The 13,459-nt window shown below is 35.8% G+C and overlaps 1 long non-coding RNA gene across 1 annotated transcript in view; it reads right to left on the bottom strand.

The window, feature by feature from the left end:
• Positions 1-2,365: 2,365 nt before the first annotated feature.
• Positions 2,366-13,459, bottom strand: part of LOC129047964 (uncharacterized) — a 41,658-nt gene continuing 30,564 nt past the window's right edge. Inside the window, exons 3-4 of the long non-coding RNA XR_008509904.2 lie at positions 7,932-7,990; positions 2,366-2,702 (exon numbers count right to left, since the gene is read on the bottom strand). This is a non-coding gene — a long non-coding RNA (uncharacterized LOC129047964). The remainder of the gene's footprint in view (positions 2,703-7,931; positions 7,991-13,459) is intronic.

Genomic DNA, 13,459 nt, shown 5'->3' with positions numbered 1-13,459 from the left:
AAATTAGGTTTTGATGGGATGTATCTCAAAATCATAAGAGCTATCTATGACAAACCCACAGCCAATATCATACTAAATGGGCAAAAACTGGAAGCATTCCCTTTGAAAACTAGCACAAGACAGGGATGCCCTCTCTCACCACTCTTATTCAACATAGTGTTGGAAGTTCTGGCCAGGGCAAAAATAATGTTTATATGAGTTTAAAAAATCATTTTCTGTTTTGTTTTACTCACAATAAATTACAGTAATTGGTAGGCAATAAGAATTTAATGAATAATAAGATATCATGTTGTGGAGCATACATCAATTTTAGCTAGTAAATAGTTGCATTTATTGCTCCCATAAAAGCTCAGTTAATAGTTCACCTCCATATTTTAATAAGTGGGTAGATTTAGGATACCCATAGTTTAGGTAAGAAAGAGTCTCATTCTCAATATTACCTTAGCCTGGAAATTTTATTTAACTATGCACAAGGGTGTTTGTTAATTTCTGGAAAATATTTTCAAATAGAGTCCATTTTTTTTCACGGTTGAAGATTTAAATACTGCTTTAGAATTTTGCTCGTCATTTTTGTTAATAAAGCTCACTATTATGTCACAGTTTAAGAATTTAATTTTTTAAAATGTATTTTCTCTTTCAGACCCATGAGAAACCTATGAACAATATTATTTTCACATAAGTAAAGTATAACCTAGTAGTCCCCTACTATCTACATAGATCTACATAGAAACAAAATGATGGTGGGCTATGAATAAAATTTGCCTTGTGTTATAAAATAATACCCATTCCTTTTCTAATAAAACTGCTTTTGTTTGTTACTAGGAAGAAGTTTATTTTAGAAGACAAATTTTTCAGCACTGTGCTCCAGAAATACATCTATGGTTGACTTTGTGAATGTTCTGAAATCACCTGGAATTATATCAAATGCTTACTTGTGTATGTGAAATTATTTATAAAAATTACACTGCTTCTAGTTTGTCACTTACTAGTTATGTGACCTTGAACATGTTACTTAACAGCTCCGTGTCTTCTTTTCCCTATCCATTAAATTGACATAATAATTGTATCAATTTCAGATATTTGCTATACAGGTTCTATAAGTCAATATGTATAAAACACTTTGCACCAGGTCTGACACATAGGAAGTTCCATATAGAAGTTAGAGGTTATTATCCATTTTAATACATTTTTAAAGCATGGAGTCAGTACTTGGATCAGGAATAAAGGTTGACATTATGTTTATGTGGTCCTTGAAGACAAGAATAAATGATGAAGTCTTAAAGGATGTGAACCAAAATTGGTTCCAGAGAAAAATAGGGGAAAGAAAAAGATTATAAAGAAGGATTTAATCTAGGCTTCCTCTTTGTGTCATAAAATCAAAATGAGAAAATATAGATTGCATGTTTATAGATGTCTGAAAAATGGAACAAAATTTAGATTTAGAATTATATAATAGTGACTATCTATTAAATGCTAAAGATTTTCCTATGTATATTCAATTTCTGTTTTCTAAAAATTGCACTCAGCAAGCAAATATTGATAGGAAAATGGTAAGTGGTCCTCAAACACTGGTCCTTATTCTCATTATGATGTACATACAAAACAGCAACTCATATGAATGTCTCTCAAGTCTATAAAATAGTTAAAAGATCAGCACAGGTAGTTGAACTTGAAAATGCATAAGGGGGATTATAGACTGCACTTCTCACAGTTAGAACACAGCCATAATTACAGCTGTAGCTCTTTTTTTTTTTTCAGCTGTAGCTACAAACTGGCCTCAAAGGTTTTTCTTACTGAGTACACCGAGCAATGATGTAAATTTCCAATATATTTAATTCTGTGGCAATGTTTGGATTAGTAATAAACCTTTGCAACTTTGTTAGATTTGGAAAAGTATTTTAGAGAAACTATGTGCAGCTACTTAAGAAAAAAACAAAACTCCACCTTAAGAAGCAGTATAGGAGTACCAAAGGTAATGAAATAGTCAAAATTGTTTTTTAAAAAATTGAGATGAGCAAAACTATATGAATTCTTAAAAAAATGTCCAGAAAAACATTTTGGTTCCAGATAAGGGTTAAGAGTTAATTGTTTTTACAGATGTTTTTTTCCCCTAAATGTTTGAGAGAGATCTGTAGGGACATAGGTATAATAATTTTCTCAAAGAGCTACACATGTGCCACCTCTTGAATCCAAGAAATTATCCCATCCCTCTAGATTTTAATAATTGCCTTTCAATTTTGAATACTTCTCTAGTGAGCATATCAACTGTTTTAGTGATATTGTCCAGGGTTTTGGTAAATAATGTAATTACAGCATAGAAAACTTTATGTACTTTTTGTGTTTCCCTTATTGCTAAAAGAGAGAAGGTAGTAGAGCAGAAAACAGTACCACAATATTCTCTAGGGATGACCACATTGTCTAGGTTTATATCTAGTGCTTAATCTTTCCCTTCCAGAGTTTGATCATTTTTATTAAAGAGAAATTTGTCTACCTTGCCATAATCTGAACTCTGATGTTGACGTTGTAGCCCAGAGGACTGTAAATCTTTAAGAAAACTTTGAGAGATATCAAGAACATAATATTAGTTGGAATGAACAAAAAAATAAAATAAAACATTCCTGCAGTTTCCCTTGAGAGAGTTCTGCATGGCTGTTTCTTTAACTCATGGCCAAGTAGAAATTTCCAGCTGAGGTAGATGCGGCCTGAAAAATACATATTGTAAAAAAAAGGATTTAAGATAGTTCGAGGAAACACAGCTTTTCTTATTCAAGAATTCCATTAATATTTTCAAAAGTATTTTTCTCTACTATGCATTATCTTTTGGTATATTCTCAAAGGGAAATATTTTTTTGGTTCTTCTCCACTAACAAATGACTATGCAAACATTTAGCATTCACAATTCCCTTAGCAATGAGTAATACTGAATATTGTCCTGTGATACCTCTACTGTTTTAGTGTCAGTTTTCAATATTTTTCTAATTGATTAATTTATTATTTAAGGAGTGCACCACATTTTCAAACAGATGGATTTTTACAGATATTAATGTGTCTTGCATCCATTTCACAGCCAATTTCAGCCATAGAAAATACACAAAGCATTATTAAAAAGCAATCAGTGGAAATACACACACACAATTATATATTTATATAAACTATATGTAAATATATATTACATATAAATATATAAGATACAATTCAACAGGGTAAATACCATGTTTATTTACTGAATTGGTATTTTCCTTATAAATGTTGACTAAACGCTCATACTTAGCTGCATTTAAAGCCAGTTCTAGTTATTTCTTCACACTGATTCCTGGAAAATTATGTTAGTCATTATGAGGGCATGTGTATTTTACGTGTATGGTACTAGGTATGATGTCAAATATGTAAGTAAGATTTGACCATCATACTCTGCGTTATTTCAGATTAGAATTGTTAATGGGATTGTCTTTCAGACTCACAAATCATAATGAATGATAAAGCCATTTTGAGAAGAAAAAAAAAGGAGGCAAAAGACAAATATGATAAAAATAAAATGTTAAGGTGGCTGCACCCCATCCTTGTTATTGAATAACAAACACCTTTAGGAATATTACAGAAAAATATTTTTATCAATGGAATCTGGAGGAATTAGACCAAAGGGAACTAAGTGGATTATAAGGAATCAGAAGATAAAATAAACATTTGCAAAATATTCTATATTCTATCTATTGTTTTGGCCCTAATAAAAGCTGAATTTAAAAACAATAGGTTGGCATATCAGGATTGATTTTTTAAGTATGTGTGTGTTTCTTTCTCTCGCCACAGGAATGTCTTCTTTTGCTTCTTTAGCTGCCTTGACCAATGTAGCGATGCTGAGAGAGGCTATAAAAAATGTGGCTCTCCAATCTTGGGCACTTTATGTAACCTTGCTCTTAGGAGGCCAAGCACATATTCAGCAGGAAGGAACTTGCTGGCTCAGTTACCATGATTCATGCCAACAAATCAAAGGTATGTGTCAGAGAAGGAAATGAAAGATGGTGAGGGAGAAGGAATAGATAACAGCTCAATTGGGTAATGTTGTTTAAAAGGACTTTGATCAAGTGTCTTGTTTTGGTGAAGAAAAAATAAATAAATAAATAAAATGTTTTAAAAGGCCTTTGAAGGATTGAATAAAAAAGAAGAAAACTAACATTTTTACTGGTTGGTAGCTCATTATGAATATTTAGGGGGTGAGGATACTGTCTGGCTTCATCCCCTCTCTTAAAATCCTACTTTCTGTATAAACGAGGCCTGGAGAAATTAAAATCCAACACTCAGGATCATGATCTAGAACGTAAACTATTTTAAAAGGGGACTGAATTTATCTCTCCACTTGAAGCCATAGAATTCTGAAAAAGCTTGACTGAGAGGTCAGTATTTGCTGACCTAACCCCTAGTAAAGAATTTTAGATCATGTTATGGAATGAATGTGTGTGTCCTTCTCCTATTCATGTACTGAATCCCTAACTGCCAATGTGATGTTATTTGGAGATGTGGTCTTTGGGAGGTCATTAGCATTAGATGAGGTCATGAGAGTGAGATCCTCAAGGTAAGATTGGTGGCATTTTTTTATTTTTTAATTTTTTTAATTTTTTTATTTTTTATTTTTTTCTTTTATTATTATTATTATACTTTAGGTTTTATGGTACATGTGCGCAATGTGCAGGTAAGTTACATATGTATACATGTGCCATGCTGGTGCGCTGCACCCACTAACTCGTCATCTAGCATTAGGTATATCTCCCAATGCTATCCCTCCCCCCTCCCCCCACCCCACAACAGTCCCCGAAGTGTGATGTTCCCCTTCCTGTGTCCATGTGTTCTCATTGTTCAATTCCCACCTATGAGTGAGAATATGCGGTGTTTGGTTTTTTGTTCTTGCGATAGTTTACTGAGAATGATGATTTCCAATTTCATCCATGTCCCTACAAAGGACATGAACTCATCATTTTTTATGGCTGCATAGTATTCCATGGTGTATATGTGCCACATTTTCTTAATCCAGTCTATCATTGTTGGACATTTGGGTTGGTTCCAAGTCTTTGCTATTGTGAATAATGCCGCAATAAACATACGTGTGCATGTGTCTTTATAGCAGCATGATTTATAGTCCTTTGGGTATATACCCAGTAATGGGATGGCTGGGTCGAATGGAATTTCTAGTTCTAGATCCCTGAGGAGAGAGAGAGAGAGATTCCTCCTCTTAAAATGCCACCAATCAGTGTGGCGATTGGTGGCATTTTAAGAGGAGGAATCTCTCTCTCTCTCTCTCTTTCTCTCTCTCTCTCTCTTTCTCTCTCTCTCTCTCGTGAGAACACATTGAGAAGGCAGCTGTCTGCATGCCAGGAAAAGTATCCTTCCCAGAACCTGACCATTCTTGCTGTCACCCTCATCTTGGACTTCCAGCCTCCAGAACTGTAAGAGAATAAATTTCTGTATCTTTAAGCACCGAGTCTATGGTATTTTGTTATAGTAGAACTAAGACAGGACATAAGCAACAATTTGATTGAAGGGCCAGAAGTGGTATACATTATTATTATTATTATTATTAGATCCTAGCACTTAATTATCAGTGATCTGTAAAGATAATAGAGATGCTGCTATGAAAGAGCAGAAGGTAAATCCGGAAGAGTTTAGAGGTGCCAATTGCCAGGGACAAGCTGAAGGTTAAATTATGAATTGCAAGATATGATTGGATGAATTATTCTGTGGTTACATCACTGAATTCATGATTGGGGATATTCTGGGTAATGTATTCAACCAATTCTAGATTTTAAGAGTAGCATCCCTATACATTTAAAGTTAATAGAAATGTTGTATATTGATATAATATTATGTTTCGTTTTCCTAATTTTTATGTGGTCAGTAGTATAGTTTAATCAAAATAAGTGTCACGGCGGGCCAAATGAGTAAAAATGTACTTCTCAAAGATGCCCACACCTTAATTCCTGGAATCTGTGTACATGCCATATTACATAGCAAAAGAGACTTTGTGATGTGATTAAAGTTCCATACCTTATATGAGAGATATTATCCTGGATCATCTCAGTGGGAAAGAGTAGAAGATAAAAAGAGTGTCAATCACTGTAGAGTCAGTGTCTATTTTCATTTTCTATTGCTGCCAAAGCAAATTACCACAAACTTTGAGGAATAAAACAACACTCATTTTTAAACATCTGTTTTATAGATTTAAAAAATCCCAGTAAGGGATAGCTTACTGGGGTCCTCTGATTAGAGTCTTACAAAGTCAGAATCAAAGCGTTGCTGGGCTGTGTTTCTTTGTGAAAGCACTGGGGATCTGCACTTTTAAACTCATTCAGTTTCTTGGCAGAATTCAGCACCATTTGGATACAGGAGTAAAATCCTCATTTCCTTACTGGTTGTCAGCCAAGCATCATTTTTTATTTTTAGAGACCTCCCACACTCCTTACCTCATGCTCCACTTCTTCCATCTTCAAAGCCAACAACAGAGGGACAGTGCTCCTCACATTTTGAATATACTTGACTTTCACTTCTGCCTCATCTCTCCTATTTCCAGCCAAAGTAAATTCTCTGCATTTATAGGCTCATGTGACTATATTTAGCTCACCTGGATAATCCAGGAAAAATCTCCCCATTTTAAAGTTCATGACCTTACTCACATCTGCAGAGTCTCTTTTGCCATGTAATTTAAGGTATTCACAGGTCTGAGGGTTGAGATGTAGATACCTCAGTGGGTGGGGGGGGTGGGCGGTGATCCTGCTCACATTAGCATCAATTCCAGTTATACTCATTTTTAGACTTCTCATGCTGATCATCCTCAGAGCAAGTGGAAAAAAATAGACATTTTATCTGTTACCTGCCAAAACTTTGAAATCTTTCTAGGCTAGTGAAAAGTAGAAGAATGAGCAAATATGCTGTTATCGCTCACCCTGTAGGAGACCCATACATCTGAGCCCCCTAAACCCAAAAATGTGTGGGTCAAAAGAAGCAATAAATGTAAATGGGGTAAATTATGGGAAACAAATGGATGCTCATAAGTGAATTTCGATCTCAGCAAAGAATGCCATCTACACTATTTATGCAAAAGTGCCTCAGAGCAAGAGAATAAGAGTGTTAGCCATCTCTCCCAAATCTGGCATTCACTAGTGACAGATGCTGGGAGAAACCTCTGGATCTCTTCCCTTTAGAAAAGGGAAATTGGACTCTTGCTAATTTATGAGCTCTGCCCTGAAACTCCACCTGGATAATTTGGCAAAAAGAAGTGATGCATTACCCTGATAACTCAACTTATCAATAAACAGTTAGTACCATTTGATTCACAGTTTATAGTCTATATTTACCTTTCTGGTTATTTTTTCCATGACCTGAGAAGAATACTACCAATGAATCACAAAAGGTGGAGAATGCTAAACAGCAATGCTTCTGTTACTCTGTTGTGGCTATTAATCAGGATGATGCATTGCTAAGACAGCTGCCTGGGTATGACAGGAAGCAAATTGCTGTGTCTGCCTGTCAGAAGTTTATTTGCTACTTTGAGTATATGGAACATGAATGTCAACTGCATGTATTTAAAGAAAGTGCAAATTAAACGTGAAGATCTTCAAGGGGGTCAGTTTGGATTTTATTTGGTGTCCTGATATTACCAATAATATTTCTCTGGAGACACGCAAGGGAAAATTATGTGATGCCTGCTATCATAGCCAGATGAGGATGTACTGAAGGATCAAATACACCTAAATGACAGTCTCATGGAGTACATAATATTTTTGGGTGCATATAGTTTCCAAAGTTGTATAAAAACAATAAATATTCAACGGTATTAATATATTCAGTGACTTGATCAGAACTGGCCATGCAGCATAAGATATTCTGTGACAATTTAAGAAGTTGGTCTTAGAATACTTACCAAGAGTCTTTAACTTACTAACCTAGTAGGAACACCAGAGAGACTTCCTATTTCAGGAGAATGACCATGGCTGGAATCAGCCTGGAAGGTTTAACAAAGATATAAGCAAATGAAATAGCTGAATAATAATTCTCAAATAAAAACATACATTACCATTAACCACACCAGGAAAAGCATTATACTCTCACATAGAAACAACTAGTGAGTATTCTATCATTTGTGGAATCTAACATAAAGGTCAGTGATTATTAGACCTAGAAAACCAGGAAAGGAAGTTGGGATTTGTTCTACAGATAAATTAATGCAGATTGTAATTGGATATTGGGGCTGTTACAGTCGTTCTCCAGTAGCTTTTGTACACAGGATAAAATGGAACCTTTCTTCTCTATGATGCAGCTGGTTGGGATTGGACAGATCATATAAAACTGTTTTCACTATTGCAGTATTACATAATGGCAACTGGAAGCCAGGACGTGTAAAACCTATATTAGGATATCTAAAACATGATTATGACCATGAAGAATATGGAGTCCAGAACTGACTGAAATAGGGCCTCTTGTCAACACTGCAATCGATGAGAACTTGTAGTACATATAAGAAGGTAATTTCTGCTGGAAAGGAAGTACCATGCTCTCTTTTTTCTGTTGTATGGTATGTTAAATGTTACTTTTATCTCCCCGCCATAGATATATGGTATAACAAAAGGGTTGGTAAATTCATTGACAGAACAAAATGAAAACCAAATTTATGCAGATAACAGCTATAAGAGTAATAACATATTTCAGGAGATAGATTTGAATCACAATATTGATGAAATAGCTATCCATTGGACAGAAAAAACAGTGACTTCAGTCTTTAGAAAATCAAAAAAGATAACCAAGTAAATGCTTCCCTCAAAATATCTTAAAAAGTTGATCTCATAGAATTAAAGAATAGAATGGTGGCTACCAGAGGCTGAGGTTGTTAGGGGAGAGGAAGAGATGGGAGAATATTGGCCAAAGGATATATAGTTACAGTCAGATAGAAGGAATAAGTTCAAGAAATCTATGTTAAAGCATGGTGACTGCAGTTAATGATAATCTATCGTAGTCTTGAAAAGTGCAAAAAGGGCAGATGAGGTGTTTTACCACAAAAATGATAACACAAAAATACCATGTGAGATAATGTATTTGTTAATTAGCTAGATTTAACCATTTTACAACGCTTATACACTTCAACACATCATGTTATACTTATCAATATCTATATGTCAGTTAATAAGTAAACATAAGTAAACAAATAAAAAGAATATAAGAGGTCCTGTTTCTGCCTAGGATGTAGAAACCTATGAAAAAACATTACCTTCCAAAATAATAGCATGGAAGTGATAGATGATATATAAAATGATAACCTATCTTAAACCCACTAGTTAGCTGAAGTAACAAGGAAAACAATTACATAGTTGAGATCCATGAAGAAACAAGATCAAAATACTGACTCGTCTCTTGATAAGTTTGGGAAGAGGTACTGGGGATGATACAACTGGGAAAGAAAAATATGGGAAAGTTTTAATGAGTTACTGAAAGTTTAGTCTGGTCTAGTGTACAGACTTAGAACCCATGAGCATCAAGGAAACATACGTAGTTTGGGCCCACAGGCAGGCCTCATACAGAGGCCTCATACATAGACCTCAACAGATCATGCAAGACAATGATTGGGAGACATGAAGAAGGAGTAGATAAATCATCTATCAATCATGCGTGCCTGAACGAAGGAAACATGGGTGTTAAAGAAAGATATACTTTGGGAGGCTGAGGTGGGCAGATCATGAGGTCAGGAGATCGAGACCACCCTGGCTAGCATGGTGAAACCCCATCTCTACTAAAAATACAAAAAATTAGTTGGGCGTGGTGGCAGGCGCCTGTAGTCCCAACTACTTGGGAGACTGAGGCAGGAGAATCACTTGAACCCGGGAGGTGGAGGTTGCAGAGAGCCAAGATTGTGCCACTGTACTCCAGCCTGGGCGACAGAGCAAGACTCTGTCTCAAAACAGATAAAATAAAATAAAATAAAATTAATAAAAATAAAAGAAAGATACAAAGCCCCACCATGACTCTGCTATAAAACAAAAGCCTTAAGCCACTGGGAGAGAAGCAGCAAGACTGTAAACCTAAGCACACAGATGAAGACACACTGCCCCTGGAGGAAGAAATTTTAAAAATCTCTCTAATTGTTGGAGAGAGAAAGAAACCCATGCTATGTTTGATTCATTGGACATTTCCTACTACCAGAGAAACATTAGGATCTTTGAGAAAGCCCAACTTTTGGGACCTAGAAAGATAAACATTTTTAAACCATGTTTCCTACCACCAGCTTAGGAAATGTGAAACAAATACCAGGAGCTCAGCTGAGCCTGGGGAGCTGACCCCTCAGGTGTCAGAATAGCCAATTGAGTCAGCAAAGCAGAATGAAATAGCAGTAAAGCCTTTAATTACTTACTGCAATAGTATTGGCGAAAGGCTAAACTGGAGAAAGCAGCAAATCCTCCCTCTTCCATTTTCCCCCATGGAATGGCCTGCCAATTGATCTGGCAAATCAGCACAGACACTGGATCCTCTCACTGTGGAGACAACCCCAAATAAAAGGCTGCTACAGCTATATGGACCCAGAAGTGGGGAGGAGCACGGGGAAAAGGCCTAGGAGTAGAAAAGTACTGAGTCCCAAGTCAGAGTGGAGAGAAGGGTATTCTAAGTTCTGCCTCGTCCTCCATGATATGGTGTGGATTTGTGTCCCCGCCCAATCTCATGTTAAATTGGAGGAGGGACATAGTAGGAGGTGATTGGATCATGGGAGAGAATTTCCCCCTAGCTGTTCTCTTGATAGTGAGTGAGTTCTCACGAGATCTGATGGTTTAAAACCGTGTGGCACTTCCCCCTTCTCTCCTTCTCTCCTGCTCTGCCATGGTAAGACGTGGTTGCTTCCCGTTCTGCCATGATTGTTAAGTTTCCTGAGGCCTCCTAGCCATGCTTCCTGTACAGTCTGTGGAACTGTGAGTCAATTAAACCTCTTTTCTTCATAAATTACCTAGTCTCAGGTAGTTCTTTATATCACTGTGAGAACAGACTGATACATTCCATCTCTCTAACAACAAGTTCTTGTCTGAGGCACCTGAGGAAGGCCTTTGTTGAAGGCCCCAGATAAAAAGACCTCTAATGGTAGGCATCTGGGTTAGGAATGCAGATTTGTGTAAGATCCTAGTTGGCCACAGAGGGGCTGAATCCTTAACTGAAACTCCCTTTAGAAATGGCAATAAAACTGACCACAACAAAAACAAAATCTGAGAGCAACTCAACTCTGATTAGTTTGCCTCAGCCCACAAACCAATAGCCTAGCACAAGAAGAGAAATGCCCATTTTCAGCAGTAATTATTATTTACAACGTTTTTTTTTTCTGTACTAATCATGATGTCTTGTCTCTAATTTTTAAAAGTCAAGAGGCAAAACAAAGCAAGAAAAATCAATTCACTGTTGATACACAAAGCAACAAATAAAATGAGAATCAGAGAAAACTCATATATCAATGTTATTGACAGGGAATATTAAGTATCTATGACTTATATACAGCATGCTCTAGTAAATGAGAAATTTTATCAGAGAGATGAAGATTATACAAAAAAAAAATCAACTAGAAATGCCGAAAATGAAGAGCAGAGTAACAAAGATGAAGAATGTGTTTGATGAACTCATCAGTAGACTAAACTCTGAGGAAAGAATGAATCAATAAAGAATCAATGAACTCAAAAGTAGGTCAATAGCAATTACCCAAAGTTAAATACAAATAGAAAACAGAGTGGGGAGAAAGAGCAGAGAATCAAAGAGTTCTGAGAAAATGTTAAGCTGTTTTTGTGGTTGTTTTGTTTTGCTTTTGTTTTTTATTTGAGACAGAATCTCAATCTGTCTCCCAGGCTGGAGTGCAGTAGCACAATCTTGGCTCACTGCAACCTCTGCCTTCCGGGTTTAGGTGAATTTTGTGCCTCAGCCACCCAAGTAGCTGGTATTATGGGCACCCACCACCACGTCCAGCTAATTTTTGTATTTTTAGTAGAGACGGGGTTTAGCCATGTTGGCCTGGCTGGTCTCAAACTCCTAGCCTCAAGTGATCCACCCTCCTCGGCCTCCCAAAGTGCTAGGATTACAGGCATGGGTCACCATACCCGGCCAGTGTAAAACTATTTAATGACAGACATATATAAAAAATATATATGGATGTATATGGCATCAGAATATCAGGAGGAAGAGAGAGATAATGGGAGAGAAAGAGATTTAAAGAGATGAGAGCTCAGCTTTTGCAAAATCAATAAAACATACTAAACCATAGATCTAATGATTTTAGAGAAACCCAAGTAAGATAATTTGTGTAAATGAGCACAAGACACATCATATTCAACTGGCTAAAGAGCAAAGCAAAGGAAACAATCTTGAAGGCATTCAGAGAACATAAGGCAGAATACATACAAAGAAGCAGCAGAAGAAACACAGCAGACTTATTTTCAGAATCTATGTAAACTGAATGACCATAGAGTGACACCCTTGAAGTGCTACAAATAAAAGCCATCAACCCACAATGATAGGAACAGTGAAACTATCTTTTTAAATTAAAGATAAAATGGTATATTTTCGATAGAATATAAACAAATTGGAGATAATTTACTAATAGCAGATGAGCACTGCAAGAAATATTTTCAAAAGTATTTCAGGTAGTAGGAATCTTTTTTTGATAAAACTTGAATTTATACAAAAAAATGATGAGAGATGGCTAAATTAAAAGTAAAATTGAGGGATTATTTTTAATCACTTTAAAAGATGATTACATTTTTTAAAGCAGGGATTACAAACTTTTTCTGTTAAGGGAGAGCCAGTAAATTGTATAGCCTTTGTGGACCATATGGTTTCTGTTGCAACTACTCAGTTCTGGTGTTTCAGCATGCAACCAGCTGCAAACAATAGGTGAACAAATGGATATGGCTCTATTCTAATCAAACTTGACTTATGACAGATGGCAGGCCAGATTTGACCCACAGGCCATAATTTGCTAACTTCTCTAAAACTAGTTTCAGTGTATTGTGGATTTACAGTATATGTAAAAGAAAATATATGACACTGTTAGCACAGAAGATAAGATAAGGGAATAGAAAACATACTATAAGCAGTTACCTTAACTCTGTGTAAACAGTATTATGTAAAAAAACTGACTAATTAAAATACCTATTTTAAACACTAAGGGAACCACTTTTACAAAACAGATGTATACATACTGAACCAAGAGTGAACATAAGATTGAATCACACAATTCAAACTAATCAAAGACAGGCAAAAAGAGGAAACATTAACAAATGATAACTAGAACAAATAGAAACCTGAAAAATCATATGTATTTATGATACCTATTATTGTATTATTTGTAAATGGCCTACATGTATCAAATAACATAGCGATAGCCAGAATGTTTATTAAAAAACACAACTAAATGCTGGCCAAATGTAACCTATTTTTAATGTAAACACATTTATAC

Source organism: Pongo abelii, chromosome 13, assembly GCF_028885655.2.
Source record: "Pongo abelii isolate AG06213 chromosome 13, NHGRI_mPonAbe1-v2.0_pri, whole genome shotgun sequence".
Lineage (NCBI taxonomy): Eukaryota > Metazoa > Chordata > Mammalia > Primates > Hominidae > Pongo > Pongo abelii.
The sequence above is the reverse complement of the archived record's forward strand: the minus strand, read 5'-3'. Positions and strand labels throughout refer to the sequence as shown.